This window comes from Colossoma macropomum, unplaced genomic scaffold (assembly GCF_904425465.1).
Source record: "Colossoma macropomum unplaced genomic scaffold, Colossoma_macropomum, whole genome shotgun sequence".
Classification (NCBI taxonomy): domain Eukaryota; kingdom Metazoa; phylum Chordata; class Actinopteri; order Characiformes; family Serrasalmidae; genus Colossoma; species Colossoma macropomum.
The window spans coordinates 32,574,440-32,598,094 of NW_023494810.1; the positions used below are offsets into that span (position 1 = coordinate 32,574,440).

General features: G+C 37.6%; 1 pseudogene; it reads left to right on the top strand.

Annotated features, from left to right (window-relative positions):
• Nucleotides 1-23,275, top strand: part of LOC118799417 — a 41,237-nt pseudogene extending 17,962 nt beyond the window's left edge.
• The last annotated feature ends 380 nt before the right edge of the window (nucleotides 23,276-23,655 follow it).

Genomic DNA, 23,655 nt, shown 5'->3' on the forward strand with positions numbered 1-23,655 from the left:
AGAGCCATTTTGCCTTTCAACGAAGTCAAACCACCTTGGGAGCCACAACATTTAATGCCCAGTATGTCTCAGTATGTGTTAATGTCCTAGTATGGGCTAAAAATATAAACGAGAGCGCAGATTTACTTCACTCTGCTTTAAGCTTTAGCTTTAGCCGCTTTCCTCCCATCTCCGCCAGAAAACTTTTCTTCAAAACTAGAAGAGTTTCTTGTAAAATGTCTCAGCGTCCGGCTGTTTTACGAGGCTGAAGTCGCTTCTCATTCGCCAGCTTCTCGTTCTAATTTTCCCCTTCCAGCTTAAATTCCGCCTTAGGTACCAAATGTAACTGCTGCACCATTTAAGGTGGAACGGGAAAATACGAAAGAGAAGCGAGTTCATTTTCGCAACTTTTTAGAGAAAGACAGTCTCTCAGCAGATTTAACCAACCGCGCTGCTTATAAATGCGAATACGTCCTCCAAATGTTCGTCTTAATCTGTTTTTTCGTTCGCTACTGGCGAGGCCAGACCTCGGGGCTATGTGACCTGCTGTCTGCTCTCGGTCGTTGAGAACCAGGGCTTTCGCGTTATGCTGAACACTTTGGAGCCGAGATTCAGCATCCAGTCTCGAAAATACCCCCCCACTCTCTACAACGAGACCAAAAGGGTGGCTGTAACGCGCTGCGTGGACAACCATTGCCTCTGGATCTTATTTCAGGGCAACAGCGCATTTTATCGCAGATGAGTGGCAGCAGCGTCTCTGAATGAGAGCCTTCTAGTTCACTTGCCACATCACCTCCATTTGATTTATTAATAAAAGATATTTTAGATAATTAAAGCAAAGTATTTGTAATGATCCGTAATACATTTACATTATGGATCATTACAAATACTTTGCTTTAAAACTACCAAGTCCTCAGACAGTAGGAAGATAGAAATCATGTATAGAGAAAAAAGATGCATCGAGATGCATCGATAATCGTTTTATAATCGCATCGCAGCCTCTGAATCGTAATCGAAACGAATCGTGAGGTGCCTAAAGATTCCCACCCCTATTATTAAACCTGCATATATGGTTGGACAGTCACAAATCTGGACATTTTTAGACTTTGGAGGGCATAAATGCCCAAAAAGAAAATTATTTTGATGCACTGAAAACGTTTTCACATAAAGGAGGTATCGTAGAATAATATGATATATGTCTTGTATTCTTTAAATAACTGTTTAGGAAATTAATAAACATCATGTACATCATTCATTTACCCAGAAATACTTCAGGTTGCACAAATTCTGATGACAACTCATGGTAAATGCCAAAAGCAGAAATGGTTCAGCTGCACATACAAAAGAGTGAAACATTCAGCATTTCTGTGAAAAAAAATGCTCTGTGAAGGACAGTCTTTGATTATCTTTACACCACATTGCCTAAATCACTCGTCCTCAGTCATTATAGTGCCGTTTTAAAGGTGCTGACTTCAAATGTGTCATTCATTCAGTTTAGTAAGTTGTACTGAATAGAATAATGTTGCAGCCTAAGAAGACCAGCATCACCTGACCAGTTAAGCTTTTGAAATATTGCTGGTAATATTGCAGTCTGCCCAGCTTTACATATAGAAAAGTAAAACCTCCACTGCTCTGCGTCCCACAGGTGAAACTAACAAAGAGAGGATTCAGGCCAATGTGAAAGAGGCCACTGGGGGAAAGTTTCCTCTGTACTGTCTGGGGTTTGGATCTGGTGTTAACTTCACTTTCCTGGAGGAAATGGCTCTGGAAAATAATGGACTCGCTCACAGGATCTATGAGGACTCACATGTTGACATACAGCTACAGGTGGGATGAATACTTCGGTTCACCACCTCAAAAAAATGTCGTGTTATATTCCAGATTGTGTGATATTCCAGAGTTGTGCTGGCTCCCTAGAGCTCCAGTGCTATTTTCATGTTTTGTAGGGTTTCTATGAAGAGGTGGCCACCCCTCTCTTAACTGATGTCCAGTTGAATTATACTGGAGCAGGAAATCTCACCCAGACCAGTTTCAGCCACTATTACAATGGCTCAGAGATCGTGGTGGCAGGACAAATCACAGACAACAGCCTGGACACTTTCAAAACGGAGGTCGCTGCAATCTCTGTAAGGCCATTTCTGTTTATATAATGTGCCACTAAAGACCTCTGAACTCAACACTGCAGTCACACTTTGTTTATTGTCTTTTAAAATGTTTCACTCTTTGCAGAAAAAAAATAAAGTGAAATATGAGAATTCTGTGTCAGTGAAAGACCTCGTTGGGATGCCTGAACATGAAAACATCCAGCTAATCTGGGCTTACTTCACAGTAAAAAAACGACTGGACAAAATGTAAGGGCAAACGTAAATGGGTTGTTTCTCCATAACAATAAGCAAACTTGACATTTGTGTGTTTATTTATGTTTATATTCACTTATATATGTTTGTATTCATTTTGCAAATAGTGCAGAATTGTTTTTGTTTACAGAATAACAGTAAACAGGTATTTGCATTCTGGCATAAAACTAATGTTTAATTATTATACAGTATTCTGTAGCGCAGCACTGCTAAATAATTTTTTATATCAAAATCGCAATTTGAAAGATTAAAATTTACAAACTGCAAAAGCTGCAATTTTAATTACACCCTACATTTTCAACTAATTATGTGGGTGAAAATTTAACACAACAAAGAACTGCCTGTTGATGAGTTGGACCAATCAGAAGCAACGAAACATCCACATAATGTGCACATGACAACACAAGCACAACTAACTATCTGGCACACCACCTCCAGCGTTCAAAAAGCCAGAAAAAGTTGTTATGCTGGTTTTCTTGGCCAAAAAGACAAAAAACAGCTGTCAAAAAAATGAGGTGCTAAAACTTAGACATACTTAGGCCCAATCCCTTTTCTTATTTTTACCCCTAGCCCTGGTTTTCGAGTGTCACCTTGCCCCTTGGAACTCAGTTACTACCCTAGCGGTTGAAATGTTCTTCTATGAAATGGGACCCTCAAATAAAAAGAGCATTACTTCATTAACAGCTACGATGGTTATCGTAATTTTTAACTGAGAAAACTCTCACATTTGTGGGTTTCATTGGTCTCTTGTGCCTGTGAAAAAAACTAATTTTGGAGGCCCATGTAGCCCTAACACCTTGCTCCACCCTTATCTCAACAGGAATCAGAACACCCTACCCCTAGACGTGAATGCACAAAACGGAGGGGTAGAGCTAAGTGGAGGGGCGAGCCGTAAAATGGGAAATTCTCTCACCAATCTTAACTATACAGTAAAGTGTCTGCTCAATGTATAAGTGCAAAAATTGATTAGTGACTATTCAAAAAAGGATGTCAATACAGTGTAGGAAAATTACACATTCACAATTATGAAAATGAAGAAAATGGGTCTCACTTTATTTGGACAGCCTCTATCCAAATAATAATATAATCCAAATAATTTGGATGATCTACAATGTATAGATTATCCGTCTGTTGAAAGTCAGTTGATTCTCCTCAGTGTTAGAGTTAGGATTAGTGCCAGAGTTATGCTTAGTACCAGTGTGAGGGTTAGGTTTTGGTCTTAAGGTAAGGTCTTAACTTAAGCTAGTAGAATGCAAGTTAAACGCAAAATAGGTTAAGAAACATTAACAGCTGGATATACAAATAAAGTGTTACCAGAAAATTACAGTTCTCAGAAAGACTGGAAGGTGTCCTCAAGCTCAAGTAGAACATAAAAAGGACAAAAAATGTACCTTTTACGGCTTTTGATCCTGTTCTTTCAGGTCTTCGTTTATGTGGACTGTAGAGTCGTCTGCAAAAGTTTGAACACATCTGGTCAAAACACAAGTTCTGTTGATTTTCTAAGAGAAAACAAGTTAAAACATTCTGTCCAGAGAACACACTTCTGCACAGTTTATGGCACAATTTCTATGTATTTGCATCTGTAATCACACAGAATTTCATGCTGAATTTGGGTAAGTAACTTGGGTGAGTTATAAAGCTAGCTAGATAACTAACTTTAGATTATATTAGTGCAGGGGCGTCAAACTCAACCACTAAAAGGGCCACATAAAAATCTCAGCAAATCTGTGGGCCAGCTGTGTTTTTTGTTTCATTTTTACTTTACATTTTGCCCTGACCAGAACGGGCCATAGTTTATTTAAAATATGCCAAAACCACAACAGCAAAACAGGCATTAAATACTTATTCAAAAATAATTCTAAACAAAATAAATTGTTTTATGTAGTTAAAAAAAAATAAATAAATAAAAAACTGCCTATCTGCTTAAACTAGACACCAGGCATCTTTCTTTTTGTGTGCTAGCCCATAGATTGTTGTTGGGGAGGGGGTCAGAACACACTACGCTGCAGTGCATGCTGGGGACTGTAGTGCATCTCAGGGTGAAACAGGCTTATAAGAATAAAAAATTTTAATAATTTTGCGGGCCCAATTGGACTGTGTCACGGACCCGGCTTGGCCCATGGGCCATGTGTTTGACACATGAGTATTAGTGCTTAGCCTGATGCCTTTTGTTCGAGGCTTGGTCATTGTTTCGCTCAATGTCGCTGTATGAGAGACATCGCAGTGTTTTGAACCTGAAGCTGTTTTGTCTGATGTCTGAAACCTGACGCTGTGGTCTGAGGACGTCCTAAAATCTACACTGTAACATATTACACTGTAACATATTACAGAAAGCTGTCTATCTGCCCGCAGCACCGTACACATTCAACCAGCTCAGCTCAACAGCCACATTAATGTGCTAAAAGTATTAACACAGTATTTCATATCACTCAACATGATTAAAAATTCTGTTATGTTTACATTTTGGAAATACCTTTGTTTTGCTGGGGTTTGCATTAAATTAATCAATGAATAAACAACTTTTTACTTTAAACTTTTTACTACAAGTTTAAATAGGTGTAAATTAGTTTTTTACAATCACTGGGGGCTATTACCGCGATGACTCGGTTGACCATCACCTGGCACATACATTTAAGAATGTCTGACAATGCTTCATATTCATATTTGTTGAGCACTGAAAGGATGAAGTACAAAAAGACTGGTGAAACAGCCTTCAGCTAATATGCACTTATTAATCTCACTTTATTAAAGCCAGCAGCAGCTGGTTTTCAAGCAATTTTTTAAACGTTTGTTATGCACCTACCATTACTTTTTTTTTACTGTTTTTATTAAACATTTAAAGAAAATAAATAAAACCATAAACAAATAAATAAAATTTTATAAAAATAAAATAAAAAACCATAAACAAATAAATAACATTTTTATTTTTATTTATTATTAATGTTTTATTTACATACTGTTTTACTTAAGTTGCATTTGATATATGAAAGATGCTAAATACATTTGTAACTATTATGTTGTGAAATTGTGTGTGCAAATGTACTCTATTTGTGTCTCAGAGTGACATTTAAGGGAAAGGAGAGAGAAGCAGCCAAGAAAGAAGCCCTGGATCTTTCTCTTAAATATCAATTTGTGACTCCACTGACGTCCATGGTGGTCACCAACCCTCAGGACAAAGTCATATGGGTCGCCCACAAGCCCATAGAGGGAGAACAGCCACACAGTTCTGGTGACCACGTACATGCACTGCCACAACTGAGCTTGCATTATTTTTAGTCTGTTTAAACACATAACATGCATTTACATCAAGCAATCTTACTTGCCAAAGCATCTAGTCATTCAATGGGAGGGCGCACTGTGAAGAAGTGTCAGAGTTGCTTACTTTCCAGCAGGTTTGGTTTGTTTTTTTCCTGGATGGTATTTTGTTGTTTAATTTAGTTTAATTTAATTACTTCAAAGTACTGTAAATAAGAAAATACAGAGCTCCTGTTTCACATGCTCACTGTTAGAAGTAGTTAAAGGTAACCCCTCCAAACAGGAATAAAACACCCTTCTCTCTTACATGTTTTATATCAATGTTAGTCCTTAGACTGACTCGTTTGTGAGCTGTTTTGGAGGTTTTAAAGACATTCTGATTAATTAGCCAATTAGCTTAGCTGCTGCTGGTGAGGTGAAGCTCTCAGGTCTGTTGAAGATACACTCAGGTATTTAAGTGTTTGTGACATAATTATTTTATAATTTTGCCTCTGTACACCACCACAATATATTTGAAAGCAGTTAAGATATGATTGAAGTGTAGCTCTAAGCTTAATTCAAGGGGTGTAACAAAAATATTACATTAACTATTTAGGAATTACAGCCATTGTTTACTAGTCAATTATAAATACAAGGACTATTTTCAATACTTGGATGGAGATGCTTCGCCAGGGCTTTACTGCAACCGCCTTCAGTTACTGCATGTTTGTTGGTCTTTCTGCCATCATTTTTGTCTTCAGTAGGTGAAAAGCATACTCAGTTGGGGATGAGGTCAGGTGACTGACTCTGCCATTTAAAAACAGTAAATTTCTGTTTCTTTGCTCAAGAAGCTGTTGAAAGTTTTTGTCTTTGCTACAGAAGAGAGTTTAGCCTTTTCTATCTCAGAGTGATGCAGAGAAACTTGTTTATGCATTTGTTACAGCTGAGTTGATCACTGTAATGCTCTTCTTACTGGACTTCCTAAGAAAACAATACATCCCTTACAACTCGCAAAAACAAAACAAAACGCAGCAGCACATTTGGGTCTGCAGCCAGACCCTTCTCCAAAGTTCTGCTACGAGTTTTTAACGCTCTTAATGACATCTTGAGCTGCCACCGATATGAAAAGAGCTCTATAATCAAAGCTGTAAGAACATGTAAAGTGCATGGGCCATCTGGAGAAGGGTGTGTACAAGACAGCATTGTAGCAAAGAGAGGTTTTTTATTTACCTACAGACAAGTTTAGTTTACTGCAATAAGACAACATGTATTGTGAATCAAAACCATGAGACATGTCTATTTCTTTTCTGCTTTTTTTCCAATTTTAAAATTAAATCAAGGTCTAATATTCAACAATAACTAACACAGTTAATGCAAAGTCAAGAGCAGTGTACAGTTCAGAATACATCCATTAATCAATCATGTCAATTTATGGTCACACTTTACATTAAGGGTCGCTAATCAATCATTAATTATATAATAATCAACTATTAATTTCCCATTATTTAGTTATTAGTTAACTCTTCATTAAGCATTAGCTATTACTTAGTAATTGATTAAGCACTTATCAATTAGTAATTAAGTACACTGTTAGGTCATAAGTTAGTTTGTCGTTAGTTTATGTCTTACTTACTCATTATCTGTGTACTAACTGCTGCTTATTACATTGTTAATTAACTAATAAGCATTTTTATTTATATAAAGAAGTAACGTGATAACTTACTAGCACTTATGTGTTAATCCCGCTAATTATCTGTTAATTAACTTTCCATCACCTCCATATATTCAGTTGCTTCACTTTTCTCACATTGGTTCTTGTTCATTAAAGATGCTTATGGTCACATCTGACCGTAAGATGAGCGCACACAAATTCACTGACGGTTTTGTTATTCATCACTTTCATCTTGGCATATCTGTACTCATGTCTGGTAGGAGTGCATGTAAATTTGGGCATAAATGCTGGATTTGTGGCTAATTAACCAAAACTATTATCAACATAATCTGCAATAGCAAAAATAAAAACAACAGTAGAAAATTTCAATAATACTAATTTGTGTGCATGACAGTCCAGTACAAAAGTGGTTGTACTTACTTTACATGCACACTGAAATAAACAAGTGCTGCAACTATTTCATGTTCCATTTAAAGACCATACTACTGACTCACAAACACAGCTTGTGTCATACACTGCAATAATACAGCGTTTATTTTAGGGAATTAATTACACTAAACAATCACTCTACTATGTTAACAACACAGAGTGTTTTGTTTTATTTTACATTTTATTTTTTTCCAGTTGTTTTCATTTTAATACTATTAGGTTTGGTCAGCAGGGGAGGAGTGCACTCACTGCTGGACATCAAACTCCACCCACGAGCACGGCCATTAGCTTTCATGCCAAACACTGCCGTTTTATTAGCTGGCTACTGAAACATCTGCATGAATTAGTGTTTGCTTCATGTAAATGATATGTAAATGAGGTGCTGGTCGGCTGGTTTCATGCACTGAAGCTGATTTATCATTTATGCTCAAATCTCCACTTGTTTCCACATCATACAAAATTGTTATGAATCAGACGCAGAGCAGTTCATACCGTATAAAAGGCCAAAAAAAAAAATGTGTTCTTTTTTACGCGACTTTGATGATTAATGGCCATTAGATCTTTACATTTTGACCATTAATTACTTCTTAAATTCCACTTACTTAATCATTAATTACTTCTTAAATTCTTTTTACTTAACCATTAATTACTGCTTTTGTGTCCCTCCAAGTAAAGTGACAACAAGTAGAGGTTGTCACTTTACTTGGAGGGAGACAAAAACAGTAATTAATGGTTAAGTAAGAGGAATTTAAGAAGTAATTAATGATTAAGTAAGTGGAATTTAAGAAGTTAATGGTCAAAATGTAAAGATCTAATGGCCATGGGCCCTTTTCACAAAGAGTCGCGATTACGTCCGGATTAAGCATTAGCAGTGAACTATAATGCTCAAATACTGAGCTACAACAGACATATGTTAGTTTTCGTGCACTATCATGACAAAAAGTGAGAACAGAAAGTGAATTTAGGCACTGATTTAACTTTCAACACAGCTAAAAAATGCTGTGTGTGGTGCAGCCCTGCTTACTGCTGCTGCAGCTGCTCACATCAAGCAGTGTCTCTGTAGTTGTACAACATGCCAGCGATTTCTGTAATATTTCTGTTTTTTTTTAAAAGAAATAAAAGTTCTTTAATGTAGTATGAATTTGGTAGGCGTTGTTTAGCTGTAGCTAGCTAGCAACGCTAGAAGCCATTTCTGTGGCTGTATTCCCAAAATAAGGAAGCTAGTTTTCATTAGCTGCTAGCACCAGCCGGCTAACGTGGAGCAGGTTCTGTGACACATTTAGCTACAGGATGCCAGCTACTTCTGACATAAACGCAAACCAACACTTTTACATGTAAAGTCTATTTGATAGACATTGTTTAAACTGTATTAGCTTACGGTAGGCTAGCAGGCTACAGTCGCTAATTAGCTAGCCTACCCATTAGCAGTTTGAGGAACTCCAGCTTCGTATGAGCAGCACACTTTAAAGCTAGCTGGCTGGCTATGTTAGTGATCCACCAAACAGCATCATTCTTATAGTTTCATGGCCATTTTTGAAGCAGTTCTTCAGATAACAGCCACTTTTCACTGCTCAACCAAAAACGAGACTCCTAGCTAACTTAACTTGTATGTTAGCATCGCGGTTCTGCTGTGACGTTTGAAAAAGCTGCTTTATGTTAGCCGGGCAATCTAGTTTGGATAGCAATAGCTTCTAGCAGAATATTAACAGAATATACCGAAATCGCTGGCATGTTGTACAAAGACACAGAGACTGCTTGATGTGAACAGCTGCAGCAGAACTGCAGTAAAAACAACATACAGCATCTCAGCTCTATTTACAGTTAAATCAATGCTTCCGTCCACTTCTTACTCTCCCTGTCACAACCGTGTAGGAAAACTAAAATACAGCTGTTGTAGCTCAGTATTTGAGCATTATAGTTCACTACTAAACACTGACATCGCTTCTGCAGTAGTTAGCTTTATGGAGAGGAAGTGAGTTTTACCCTGCTACTGCTTAAACTGGAAGTAATCACGAATCTTGTGAAAAGGGCCCATTAATCGCGTAAAAAAGTAAGTCGCGTAAAAAAGAACACGTTTTTTTGCCTTTTATACGGTATGAACTGCTCTGCGTCTGATTCATAACAATTTTGTATGATGTGGAAACAAGTGGAGATTTGTGCATAAATGATAAATCAGCTTCAGTGCGTGAAACCAGCCGACCAGCACCTCATTTACATATCATTTACATGAAGCAAACACTAATTCATGCAGATGTTTCAGTAGCCAGCTAATAAAACGGCAGTGTTTGGAATAAAAGCTAATGGCCGTGCTCGTGGGTGGAGTTTGATGTCCAGCAGTGAGTGCACTCTTCCCCTGCTGACCAAACCTAATAGTATTAAAATGACAACTGGAAAAAAATAAAATGTTAAATAAAACAAAATATTGTCAGTGTTGTTAACATAGTAGAGTGATTGTTTAGTGTAATTAATTCCCTAAAATAAACGCTGTATTATTGCAGTGTATGACACAAGCTGTGTTTGTGAGTCAGTAGAATGAAGCAAAAGCACAGCGTAACATGTCTTTAAATGGAACATGAAATAGTTGCCGCACTTGTTTATTTCAATGTGCATGTAAAGTAAGTACAACCACTTTTGTACTGGACTGTCATGCACACAAATTAGTATTATTGAAATTTTCTACTGTTGTTTTTATTTTTCCTATTGCAGATTATGTTGATAATAGTTTTGGTTAATTAGCCACATATCCAGCATTTATACCCAAATTTACATGCGCTCCTACCAGATATGAGTTAGTTGAAAAAAGAAAGTGATGAATAACAAAACCGTCAGTGAATTTGTGTGCACTCATCTTACGGTCAGATGTGACCATAAGCATCTTTAATGAACAAGAACCAATGTGAGAAAAGTGAAGCAACTGAATATAAGAAGGTGATGGAAAGCTAATTAACAGATAATTAGCGGGATTAACACATAAGTGCTAGTAAATTATCACGTTACTTCTTTATATGAATAAAAATGCTTATTAGTTAATTAACAATGTAATAAGCAGCAGTTAGTACACAGATAATGAGTAAGTAAGACTAACTTATGACCTAACAGTGTACTTAATTACTAACTGATAAGTGCTTAATCAATTACTAAGTAATAGCTAATGCTTAATGAAGAGTTAACTAATAACTAAATAATGGGAAATTAATAGTTGATTATTATATAATTAATGATTGATTAGCGACCCTTAATGTAAAGTGTTACCCAATTTATAATAAATTAAACTGAAACATTTGCTATTTTTTGCATGGGGTTTGCATGGAGTCTAATGAGACTTGTCTATTTCAGTCACTTATTTATCCTATTTACTGACGGTTTATCTAAATTTCAAAATTGAATCAAGGCCTAACGTTCAACATCTTTTTCTCCTCTGCAGACATTGGCATTCTGCCTGTTGCTCAGCCTATGCCAGGTCCTCTGATCCTTTTTCTTTTATTTTAACAGACTGATGGTAACACTTACATGTACATTAAGCATCAATGTTCATGAAAATATGCAGTATGGATATAAAACTTTACATGCTATAAAGTCAAACAAGAATGCTTTTTTAATGTTATCAAGACAGCAATGAATTATGTATATGCATGTGTATATGTTTAGTTTACTGCAGTAAGACAACATTTATGGTGAATCAAAACAAAATGTTGTCTCTGTTTTTTTTCATATTTTAAAATTAAATCAAGGCCTAACATTCAACATTTCTTTTGCAAAAAATCCTCTTCTCTCTCTTGCTTTCAATAAACCAAAACTGATACAGTTAATGCAAAGTCAAGAGCTCTGTATAGTTCAGAAAACCTTCATTAATCATTCATTACACTTAGCAATAAATCAACCGTACCATTTGCTATTTTGTTTATGTCCTATTTACTGACCGTTCATGTAAAGCTCAAAATTGAATCCAGGCCTAACGTTCAACATTTTTTCCTCCTCTGCAGTCGTACCTCCGTCTGCTGTTCAGTTTTTAGGTATTCTGATCCTTTTTCTCTTTTTTGAAACTGATGACACTTTATATGCACACGAATCATCTATGGAAGTCATACAGTCATATCACTTAATTGAAAAACACATTAAAGACAATAAACACTCAATAATGAATGTAATTTGGATACCTTTTGGGTAGGCTTACTGAAAGCTTAGTATTGTGGTTGTTTATTCCCTAGATAAATTTGAATATACTCATGAATCATATTTGTATATCTAAGTATAAAACACCTGGTTAACATACAACCCCAATTCCAAAAAAGTTGGGACTCTGTATAAAATGTAAATAAATGTAAATAAAAACAGCATGCGATGATTTGCAAATCTCATAGACCCATATTTTATTCACAATAGAACATAGAACACATATCAGATGCTGAAAGTGAGACATTTTACCAGTTCATGAAAAATATTAAGGACCTCGTCTACCATTGTGCAGCATCCCCTCTTCTTTTTACAACAGTCTGTAAACGTCTGGAAAGTGAGGAAACCAATTGCTGGAGGTTTGGGAGAGGAATGTTGTCCCATTCCTGTCTGATGGAGGATTCTAGCTGCTCCACAGTCCTGAATCTTCTTTGCCGGATTTTTCATTTCATGATGCGCCAAAAGTTTTCTGTTGGTGAAAGGTCTGGACAGCAGTTCTGCTGTGATGGATGCAGTATGTGGTTTACTGTCTTGCTAAAATATGCAATGCCTTCCCTGAAAGAGACGCTGTCTGGATGGGAGCATCTGCTGTTCTAAAACCTCTATATACTGTTCAGCACTGATAATGCCTTTCCAGATGTGTAAGCTGCCCACGCCATAGGCACTAATGCAACCCCAAACCATCAGAGGTGCAGGCTTTTGAACTGTGCGCTAATAAGCTGGATGGTCCCTCTCCTCTTGAGTCTGCAGGACACGGCATCCATGGTTTCCAAAAAGAATTTCAAATTTTGATTCATCTGACCACAGAATAGTTTTCCATTTTGCCTCAGTACATTTTCAATGAGCTCTGGCCCAGAGAAAACAGCGGCGTTTCTGGATTGTTTTGACATTTGGCTTCTTCTTTGCATGATACGGCTTTAACCTGAATTTGTGGATTACACGGTAAACTGTGTTCACAGACAATGATTTCTGGAAGTGTTCCTGAGCCCATGCAGTGATTTCTAGTACAGAATCATGCCTGTTTTTAATGCAGTGCCGACTGAGGTCCCAAAGATCACAAGCATCTAATACTGACCATCGCTCTTTTCCCTTGTGTACAGGGATATCTCCAGATTCTCTGAATCTTTTGATGATATTATATACTGTAGATGGTGGGCTATCCTCCACAATTTTACGTTGGGGAACACTTTTCTGAAAAGTTTTTCGCAGATTGGTGAACCTCTGCCCATCTTTGCTTCTGAGAGACTCTGCCTCTCTAAAATGCTCTTTTTATACCCAGTCTGTGAGTTAGTGGCAAATTGCTACTCCAGCTGTTTTTATTAGTACCTCTTTCTTTTCCAGCCTTTTGTTGCCCCAGTTGTCCCAACCTTTTGGAGATGTGTTGCTGCCATCAAGTTCTAAATGAGTTAATGTTTTTCACGAAATGGTAAAATGTCCCACTTTCAACATCTGATATGTGTTCTATGTTCTATTGTGAATAAAATATGGGTCTATGAGATTTGCAAATTATTTGTTTTTATTTACATTTTACACAGCGTCCCAACTTTTTTGGAACTGGGGTTGTACATTTTGTTTATGCGAAAGTTAACACATCTTCTACAGAGAAAACATATAGGGTACTTTTCTGAAAATGTTTTTTGCAGAGTTTAAAATACTGGGAAAAAAATACATAAAATATAAATTTTGCACAGGCCACATTTTTTTATTATGTTCAATTCAGCAAATAAACAGTAACTGTGCGAAGGTGTGTTCTCTGTAAAGAATGTGTTAAATTATTTTCACTAGAAAATCAACACATGGAATTTGACAAATTTTGCATATGACTGTAAATTTCTTCAATAAATGCATAGCAAAAAATTTGTGCATTTTAAATATTAATATTAAATTGTGATTTCTACTCTATATCTTTGGTGCAGCGCAACAAATTTTAGCAAATGTTGTGTATTACTTGGTTTTATACCAGCCATTTAGATCTTTCGCTAGTTGAGGTATGACCAATATCTGACTAGAAGTACTGACAATGTAACTATCATTTACTTCAGATTACTCAAGTGTCCAAAACAGAAATGATCGGTTTTCACACAATTGTTGTAGGACGATGCTTTCATAGTGTATTTTTCTATTTTCTAACTAAAATTCTGATTTATATTGAATGCCAAAGGAACAGCGACGACTGGTTTCCCACTCCTTTTTCACATTAAACAATAGCTTTTTGTGATTAATGATTTTGGCACGCAAGATTTTTGTTTCTGCATGTAGTGAATGTTCAGGTTCGTCCTTCTCACAAAATAAGTCTAACTATGATTTTTGATTGACTGTTTTATAGAATTGCCTTCTAAACCCATTCGCAATATGTCGTCATGATTGGGGTGGTGCCTCTCCCTCCAGGTACTGAGCATCTTCCAAAATTTGCATTTATGTATTTATTTACTTCAAGTTTTTCTTACACACAGTTATTCAGCTCAAGCTTTCCAAGCACTGAGTCACCTGATCCAGCACACGTTCAGGCAATTCTGCAGTTGTAAGAATTCTTCGCACTCTTCTGGTACAGACGACTAGCTGCCATCTGAAGTAGTGCACCACTACGGTCTCTCTGCAGATGTGTAAAGTACTAATTTGACAGGATTGTTATGGGGCAATGCCAGTTTACCACAGGACGTCTGTAATGTTTATGACTGATTCACGCAGGATGAGAAATCTCAGTATAAATGACAGAGATCGGATGCCTTTACTCCAGAAAAGAGCAGAAAACCTGCAAACATAATTGACCTTTCACTTAGATGTCATAAGCTGTCTTAAATTCAGTGTGTCATTAGTACAGGTGGGAATCACAGGGTATCTCACAATATTTTCATGTTGCCTACAATAATGATGATATCAAGATACTGCGATTCTGTACTCGATATATTGCAAGACAATCCTGTACTATACATCACAATATGTGTCTGACTGGACAGAATAAAACACTCCTAAAGAGGCAAGTAGCAGGAATTATCTATTTATTAGTGTCAGTTTCACAGAATTTGACAATCAATATGAAACAATGTACAACAAAGTGCATAGTTTAGCTTCATGCCTCTTTAACAAACATACACTGACGGCATGTCATCATTTCAATGTAAAATATCCGCTATAATCGCTAAAATCTTTTCTGTGTAAATGTACAAAAAAAAACAAAAATAAATTTATACAAAAAATATATATTAATGCAAAAATACACATTTCTCTCTCAAAACACTGGTAGCCCTTGGGGACGTAAAAGGAAGTTTTGCTTTTAAAACTGTATCAATTGTAGGCTGACTGACTTCGAGTTGTGGCAACGTTAGCTGTTTTCTCAACAACCAGATCAGGATGATGACGAAGAAGGTGGCTATGCACGTTCGTTGTGCTGCCCGTGTACTTCATTTTAACAGTACTGGCAAATCGCAGAGTCTTTGTCTATTTCATTTGTCCCTTCAATGCTGTAAAAGCTGAAGTGGCCCAGACGTTCGACTTGAAAGAGGACGGTGTCTGTCTGATTTGTTCCCTCCACTGTCCGCCATTTCTCCCCTGTGAATGTTTTTCTTCACCGCAGATCTACCCTATTCATTTGATTAGCCCCTTAGCCCCACCATGTGGAGTCAGGAGGTAGTGAATCTGGTAAATCAAATTGGAGAGGGAGTCTATTTAGAACGTTTACAGCACAGACATGCTTCAGAAAATAAATCTATATTTGGCGTTAGTGTATCGGTAACGTATCACAAAAAAAGCGATACAATATATCCCACCCCTAGTCATAAGCTTGGAAATTCATGGCCAACAGTCAAGACTGCTACATAAAATTAAACTTTTTCCTTAACTTTCATGTTTAATGTTCTGTGTTGTACACTTGAGGTAGGACAGTACATATGTTCTTGATTTTAGCCACAGAGAACACAAGCAAAGGCTTCTTCATGTACTTCCATGCTTGAGAAACTCCTTTTCAACTGAGTATGACAGCATTTTTTCCGACATGTCCATTCGCATCGGATTAATATAACCTGGCATTATTTCTATGGCTCATTTTGTAAAAGGTAAAAGACGCTGTAATCTTTACTGACGCAGGAGTACACAGTCCATAACAATGACTGATATGGTGGATTCAGATGGTACTAAAATAACTGAGAAACGCCAGTACAAATTACACTACACCACTTAAAACTATACCTGTAAAACTAATTCTGTCCCAGTAGTGCAACAGATTAGTAAGTACATGTTTACATGTTGCTATTATCCCCATTTTTAAATGGTGAAAAATACTCCTAAAGATTATTCAACTGTGTGTAACAAAAATGTGGTGTTTCTTTGGTGTTGGTACTATGGATGTGCACAAGTACTCAGTTAACCAATCGATATGCCAGTATATGAATACTGAATTCATTATTCAGGTACTTATTTCATTTCATCACAGGAAGACAGAGAAAATATACAAACTAACAATTTGGTGAAACTGTGATGTTGTTTAACAGAACTGAAAAACATGAATGTTGTGCTCATATTTGAGAATATTTTGCTACTAAGAAGCACGAGTGCCTTAATCTGGACACATTACAAGACTGCATTTTTAAAGACTTGATTGAGTTTTTATTGCTAACTAAACTGATGTAGGTCCAGATATTTCTGGTTCAGATAACAGTTTAAATATTTCTCTAAATATTATTATTATAATATGTGCCAACTAACATGTTGGCACATCGTTCACTAAAGAGGAAAAAAACATCTGTATAAAATGATGAGTCTCCATCAGCATCCAGGGTTGTAGAGGTTAGCTGTAGTTTCAGTTTATTAGATCATCTGAGGGAGTTACTTTAGTCATCCAAAGTGAAAACCTACTGATTTCCCTCAGCTGTTTTTCAATGATAAAACTTTAAAGACTGCGCAACACCAGTGCTGTCACCTAAAAACATAAGCAACAATTCTACTTTATTTTCAGCCGAAGTCTTTTTTTCCTTCTCTGTGGTTAACTTTTACGCCTACCCCCTGTTTTCAAGTGTCTCCTTGCCCCTTGAAACTGATTTATAAGGAGTAGTGGTTGAAATCTTCCCTACTAAATAGGACCCTCAAAATAGGACCCCTTAACAAGAGCATTACTTCTTTAACAGCTACTAGCGCTGCTCTGTAAGCGACCCTGCCAGTCTGCAGTGATAGCAGAGGAGGGTAAAGTTCAGCTCCTCACTGCTGGGCTTTAGTTACAGTTAGGGCATCATATGCCTTCAAACGGGGGGGCGATTATTTATCATCACCCACCCCTAATTCTTATCTTAATCAGTGACATGAAGCTGAAGTCAGCTATTTGCAGCTTCTTGTTCAAATTTTCCACCTTAAATGGTGCAGCAGTTCTGACACCTGAGGTGTCATTTAAGGTGGAATGGGAAATTCAGCTAGCTAGCTACCGAGACAACAGCAAACTACTACTAGAACCATAATACAAACGACATAAGATAATACATTGGTTAACGTAATTTTTAACAGAGAAGATTCTCACACTTTTTTGCTTTCTTTGGTTGCTTGTTCAGCCATCTTGCTGGTTTTTCTATTTTTCTCATAACAGTCTGTTTGGAGTGTGTCTCTGAAAAACCTCCATTTGTAGCCCTAACACTTCGCCTTATCCCTCTATCTCAACAACAATCGGGACGCCCTACCCCTAGGCGTGAACACACAAAACAGAAGGGTAAGGGCTAAGTGGTAGGGGCGAGGGGTGAAATGGGATTGGGCCTGTGTATCCGTTCATGAACTCCGATGGACACTCAAATATCAAAATTAGTTGGACTGCACATCCCTGGTTAAAACACCCTTGTCTAAAAGCCACTGTTGGATAGCTGTTTCCTTTAACCTCTTTTCCTTTCAGGGCAGTCTGTGAAGTTTTTGGTCCCTTCTACTGGTCAGCCTAAGCCACTCTGCTTTGAGATATCTTTAGCTACCAAACTCCGCCTTCTGATGGACCCCTCCTCAGGTGAGGCGTTTACTACAATATCTGTCAACCTGGTTCAGGCCTTTTTGGCTTTTTATTGGTCTGAGTTTAAGAATTTTTTTAACTTATTAAGACTAGTCCCAATCAAAAAAAAAGTCTGACGAAAGTCCAAAGGGAAGATGGAGGCTTATATAATGTTTTTAACAGTAAAACACTTAAGTATGCTTCCTCAGGTGTCTCAGGAAGATGCCTTTAACTCTATTTCGGACACCCTTGCGGTTTTTAAGCGGTTTTAAACTGCTGAAACTGCCTCATGCTTAACTTCCTTTATTTCATATTAATTACAGGACCACTATACGAGTCTGGAGAACAACTGTTGATATTTAAACTCAACAGCAAAACAAACACACCCCTCCTTTCAGTGCTCCTTCAGAAACTCTGCACTTGTGAATGCGCACTGTCGAGGCCAGAACACCTTTTTTGGGCCATTAAGCACTTCACAAACCTTATACACAAATACCATGATATAATGTTAGAGTGAACAACCATACAGCAAGTAATGTAGCTGACGTTAGCTCGGTTATGGGTTAGCAAACTGGCAGACAAGACAAAACAATACTGACCAACTGATTCTGTGAAAAGGCAAAGTTAATGTTACCTGCCTGTACAGAAGGAGCAACCTCCTCATCCCTTTTCATTTCAAGTCTCAAGGAAGCTGAAGTCAGCTTCTTTTTGGCCAGATTCTTATTTGAATTTTCCACCTTAAAAGGTACAGCAGCTAGACTACATTTTAGCGCCTGAGCTCTTGTTTGAATTTTTCTTTTTCCGCCTTAAATTGTACACACGCTATGTGGGCGGTCACTGTTTGTGGAGGGCAAAACAAAACGTGACCATTAAATAGCTGATAAATTTATTCCACCAAAATTGTCCTCTCTCACTGTAAACTGGACAATCGTAGTCTTTGGTCATGTGTTGGTAAGCAGTATCCTTGCCAATCACGACGGCTGTCACAGCATCCGTTGGTTCGTCTTGCCCACAGAGCTTTAACAAAACTGCATTCCCCTACAAACTCCTTCTCTCTGTTCAAGTCTGAGAAGCTTACAGTGAAAAAGCTAACCACCAAGCAAAAGCTAAACTAGCAAGCATAACTGAGGCAGCAAAAACTTCCATTCATTGTTTGTTCGGTCAATCGGCTTTGCCAGCATTCAGCGAATGAAAACTTTCTTTTTTGTTTTGTTTGTGTCAGATTATTATTAATTATTCCTAGGCCTGAGGATACCTACAGATAACATTCAACTGAATATATACACATACACAATACATAGACATAAAAGACAAGCATAATGTAAACAATCGGAGTTACAATGTTATTGCAAGTGCTTTTAGTGAACACACTTCTCTCATGTGGTTTTGCCCATACAGTTAAAGCTAGCCAGTTGACTAAAGCTCTCCTTCAATAATCATCCATGTTTGCCCACACCGCAGTCACCATGCCAAGGCATTGTTCAACATGAACTTTTCTTCCAACTTGCCCAGTCAGGCAAACGACCTGAAAATTCACTGGCCCCCACCCCAACGTGAACTTGCCCGATCAGGCGAGTGATTTTTCGTGCTGCTGTCCTGACATTGCGTTTTACTTGAACCGGGCATTCAGGCAATCGCTACTGTTGAACCCTGCAAGGTTTGCGTGGCTTCATACCGCCGTCGGCCACATAGTGCTGCAATTTGCGGAAAACTGCCAAACTGTTTTTTTCTCAGCAGTAAGAAAAAATCCATACCGTCACAGCCAAAGACCACATTTCATTCATTTCTCCCTGCTTTGCTCGCCCTGTCGTTTAGTTCTGCTTTAGTGACATAAACAGGTTAGGAGTGCTGGACTGTGGGCTGTCAGTCACACTCATCAGAATATCAGGCCCCGCCCACACAGTCCTCAGCGGTCCGATAAGAAAAATGTAAACTGTTATATTTTATTTATATCTTGTGCTTTGCATTCAAACTTTGCTGAATGTTTAACAATTTTAGTGTAATTATGTACACTGTGTTCCCTAGAACTTTAAACCTTAATGCTGGCTTACTGGCTGATATGCACAAGAATCTTGAAGTTTTTATCTTCTGTCAGCCTGACGCTAGGTTAAGTGAAACTCTCAAACTCACTCATTATTACTGCTACTGGAACTGTTTGGTTTTATTCTCCTTTTAATAATATCAAAGACTACTGCTAAAGCTACCAGCAGGATGTCCTTAAAGCTGATGTATGATGTTTTCCTCACTGAACAGAATTCTCTATGAATGGTGAACTCTCACAGTATGGAGGGAAAGGCTTTAAGGAAATTGCTCTTCATTATAAAACGGATCATCACCTGACCCTCAACACCAGTGAGATCCACTACTCTGATGGTCAGAATCCTGTGAAGTTCTTTTGGGGGCAGCAGCCCACCAAGCACGAGACAGACAAGTAAGAGTTCTACAGCAATGAGAAACAGGCAATTTTCCACAGGTGGCAAACACCTGAGTAACTGTGCTTTGTTGTTTTACTTAAGTATTATTTTAAAGGCGTATTACTAAAATTGTACTACAGCTCCGCCCATTCACACTGTTAAAATGTGTTAAATGGTAAGCATTAGCCACGTTTACATGCAGCCTAACAATCCGTTAATTATCCGACTAATAGCTCAATCGGAATACGTCCGTGTATACACCTCAATCGGAATAGACTAGTCTGATTGAGGCCATTTGGAATACAGTTTCTATGTGACTGAACATGGTGGGTAATCCTGTAAATAATCCGTTAAATAGGAGAATAATATCCGCGTAGACATCTATATCTTATTACATTCCCAATCAGAAAGTTTAAGTACGTTCTGCTCATGTTCGTCACATCATAGTGAAAGTTTATACTGTTCAACATGGCGGAGCAGAAACTGGTCTGCAGAGCAGACGAAGTTTATGCTCTGATCTTTAAAAGACAGAGGTGGGATGGACGTCCAGCTTATGTGTCTCAGAACACAACGTCTTCCTCTCGCCTTTCTGCCATAATTTTAGAGCAATTAATAACACAAGCACGCCAGCTGAAAACTCACTTCACTCTGACTGGACTCACGTGATGCTTGCTGTCATGGTAACGTCTACACTGAGTGGTTCTCTACACATGGGCATCATTTTGGATCAGATTACTTGTAGTGAGCATGTAAACGGAGATTTTCCATCAGATTATTCCATGAACATAATCTGATGGAAAATCTACAAACATCTCAGTCTTAATCTATAATTGGAATGTATTCAATTGGATTGGCAGCCGTTGTGTTGAAACACATTTTATTTATGTGCAACTACTTGACACGTTTGTATCAGGTGTATTAAAAACTTCGAAAAAATGGATTTGTTTAGCCATGTTCGAAGCTGCTGTAAAATACCTGATGATCACATACAGTCTCATGAACACCTAGGGCTGAGTCATACAGACCAAAAATCTTGGCATTTTTGGGCTGAATGGATATAAACAATCTAAATTTCAATGCTTTCTACAAAGTCGGCCCAATGTTCAGACATTAAGTTCAAGCCACACGTGAGATGTCAAGAGCAATTTAATGAGAAGTCCTCAAAATAAAATGCAAGACAGGGTTTCCTTCCCTGTTCATTGTGATGTTCATGGAATAATTTTTGACTGCACCACATCTTAACGACCTACACTGATCGGCAGAAAAACTGTTTAAGGCAATATTTCATATATTTTTGCCTTTAAACTACGTTAAGATTTTTTTTCATCAAATTTTTCAGCATATTTTTTTAGGTTTTATGGACGTGTTGAGTAACCAAAGGTTCTGTCCCCACAGTGTGTCTTTGATTCTGAGGAATAATGAAATGGACGTCACCATGGGAACCGTGCGTGTTGTTTTCCTTCTTCATAAGGAAGATGGAGATGTGTTTCTGTGGCCTGCTGTTCGTCAGCTACCAAAAAATGTTACCTTGCAGGGCATTCTGGGTAAGAGATTCATAGTTCTAGTGTAGAAATCTATGTTAAATGAATATCATATCAATTACCTCTTACAGACTTGCAGGCAACACAAAACTACATCCAGTTTAGTGTTCAAAATGGTCTATTATCATTAATATAAATCATTATTTACCTATTGGCCTAATAGCAGCTCTGTTCTCACTAGCTTAGGTTACCTATGTTACAACAAGAGGCAGGACCTGTTTTCTTGATTTCAGCTACAATGGAAAGCGACAATTCATGGAAACCAGAGATTCCTGGAAAACACTTTGAACTTTGGGGCCGATACGAAGTTTTAATTTAATTAATTATTTTAATGTTACATCACTATCATCATTATCTAATGAAAAACGAATAAGAGGCTATAAAAAAACATATCCATGTAAGTAATTGCTGAACAACCTTCAAAGTGAAGTTTAAAGCAAAGGTTCGACAAAAACACAATTTTTCACTTTTTTCTGACGCAGTCAATCGGCCAAGACATTTTTGGAGTCCATATTTTGCTTTTTTAGTTTAGAACTCTAGAACTGATAACGAGTAGGAATGAATCGATACCATTTTTCTCAGACAGAGTACAAGTACACGTTTTAGTCCTCACTAAAATAATTAAATAAATAAAAATGATAGAAATTATAGAAATTCTGAGTTGAGACACATCCCAGGAATAGAGACACTGATTTGGAGGGCTACAGGTTCTACTGCCTATATGCTTCCTCAAGAAAATAATCTACCTAATCTTTAAGGTGTGTCAGCAGTGCTCTTCAGTAAGATACATACAGCTGCTTCAAGCTGTACCTGTAATACAACTAAACAGCGGTCGAGTTTGATATCTCTGCTTTAAAGGAACACCAACAAAAACTAACAAAACATCAGACTGTCCACTGTCCGAGCTGCTGTTATTGTTCTAATACTGTGAACAAAGTCCTCATCTTTATTTTCTGCTTAAGGGAAAACTGATGCTCAGTATGAACAATTAGAATCAGGGATCAAAATCAAGGATCAGCAACTCCTAGCACAAGCATAAGTACACTAAATACAATAAACACACTACAGCACTTTCTCTTTATTTGCTTTTTTATCTTAAACGCGTGTTTTTTTAGCGTCAGGAGCAACGCCACTGACTATGGACGCGCTTCAGCCCCAAGTGTGGATTGCTGGCTTGTACCCCCGTCGTGTGTCTTGCAAAGGGAGCCCTGTGACTTCACTGTGTCTCAGCTGTAGAGCTCTCTGACAAAAATGCCGCTAAAAATTTCACAGCTATCTTCCGAACAGTTTGGAAGAAAACATGGAAGAAAATAAAACGCTTTTAATGCTGGCCCTAAGTAACACTGTGGTTTTAAAAGTTTACTGTAGGGATGCCCTGTCTGTGATCAGTAATGTAACAGCTATGTTAGCAAGTTAGAGAGCTGAAGATTTCAGAAGATCTTCTGCGGAAATAGCTTAAGATGTGCTTAAGGTATCAAAAGTGTTAAACCTTTGCTGAAAGAATAAAAATGACTTAATCTCAAGTATTTTTTTTTTTGTTTAAGAAAATCAACACATTTTTCATTTTCTCCCAACATTAGTTGGAGATAGCTGTCAGAAGTGAGTAGTACCTAATTCCATTCGCTTACATTTTGTTTAGGTTTCATTTCATTCTTGTACGTTGCTGACAGCATCCGTACTGTGTTAAGATTGATCCCATCTCTGACTCTGGGTATTTAGCCTTTATTTTAAACCAAAAAGATCCAAAAAGAGATGAACAACAAACTTCAGTACCTAGGCTTGTAGATGCTGGATGTACCAAGAAGTTGGGGTGGTACCCTCAAGGGTACATCTTCAGTACCTTTAGTTAGAAAACATAACTGTATCATGACCCACTGCAGTTATATTTCTGAAGTTGTCTTGG